The sequence below is a fragment of the Cucurbita pepo genome, unplaced genomic scaffold (assembly GCF_002806865.2).
Source record: "Cucurbita pepo subsp. pepo cultivar mu-cu-16 unplaced genomic scaffold, ASM280686v2 Cp4.1_scaffold002156, whole genome shotgun sequence".
Classification (NCBI taxonomy): Eukaryota; Viridiplantae; Streptophyta; class Magnoliopsida; order Cucurbitales; family Cucurbitaceae; genus Cucurbita; species Cucurbita pepo.
The window spans coordinates 782-2,128 of record NW_019648247.1 but is presented as its reverse complement, the minus strand read 5'-3'; the positions used below and the strand labels follow the sequence as shown (position 1 = coordinate 2,128).

The 1,347-nt window shown below is 29.5% G+C and overlaps 1 long non-coding RNA gene across 1 annotated transcript; it reads right to left on the bottom strand.

The window, feature by feature from the left end:
• Positions 1-594: 594 nt before the first annotated feature.
• Positions 595-1,106, bottom strand: LOC111786621. Its single transcript, XR_002813809.1, has 2 exons — positions 1,009-1,106; positions 595-844 (listed from the first exon to the last, which is right to left on the bottom strand). It is a non-coding gene; the product is annotated as an uncharacterized LOC111786621 (long non-coding RNA).
• Positions 1,107-1,347: the final 241 nt, after the last annotated feature.

Genomic DNA, 1,347 nt, shown 5'->3' with positions numbered 1-1,347 from the left:
TAGTTAGTTATAAACTCTTGAATGTTCCAAGGATTGTTTATATCTTGCTTGTTATTAAAAAAAATTAGATAGCATGTTAGGTTATATAATTGCGTAAGAGCATTAGTTGAGCTCGAGTGAATTATCAAATTCATCTTTTAACATTAAAAAATCTCAATCAACTTTTTTTTTTATTTTAATAATAACAATAGAAAATAAGATTTTTTTAATAAAAATAGAGTTATATATACATTTTTCAAGATAAGGTAAGGCATTCCTGTACGGCTGACGACGACATCGCAACTCGAGACCATAACACATGCATAGGGTAGTTGTATTTATTTTCTTAGAATTATGATAGAATAGAATGTTGTTTTTAATTTAAACGTTTATTTATTTTATTTAGTGTTTTGTTGTGTCGTTTTTAAAAGTGTTTTTAAAACACGTAAGTCCATGGTTGTGTTTGAAGCTGAAGGTTATGTTTTACGAAAGGTTAAATGAAGTATTTCCGCATTTAATGTTTATGATTTGTATACAATAGCGACCTTAAATTAAGTAGAAAATTTCGGATTATTACAATTATGCGGGAACTTTAAGATTAGTAATTCATTTTAGAGAGAATAATAACAAACTTTCGATTTATTATTCAAGATAATTTATTTCATACCGAGTCATAGTAACTTTGTTGGATCTCACTTATAGCTACAACAACATGATACAAACTTTGTATTTGGAAGGCATACTCCGTATACAAATCCTCTATGAAGGCATGAGCTTAAGCATTTTTTGTCTGCAATCTCACCCCTGTCCGCACAATTTGTATCACAAGTTAATGGAATAAAATGTCCGATCATTCCTCCCCTATCTACATCAAATTTCAACATATAAAATAAATAAGTCAGCTGAATCAAACTATTAGATAAAAAAGATACGAGAATAAACACGACTTCAATTACTCAAAAATTTATTACAAAAAACAACTCTAAAAGAGAAAAACTAGGTGATCGAGATGAAGAGAGAAGAATATACGAGAGGAAACCGAAAGAGATAGCATGGCGATTATAGTAAGAAAGATCCACACAAACTTGTGCATGTTCATCTCTCCAAAAACCAAATATTTTCTTGTGGTGTGTGATTTTGGGTTTGGGAATTCAGTTTATATAGATCATTTTTCCGTTAATGTGCATTAATCTTCTTTCCTTTATTTCCGTTAATGTACGAGAGGAAACCGAAAGAAATATTTTCCGTTAGTGTACAACAGTCATATCATCATATATGGTAATTAACTGAAAATCAGTTAATCAAAACATAACACCCATTAATACATGTTTAGATGTTTGTTTGTGATTTGTTACTCCTTAGATACGA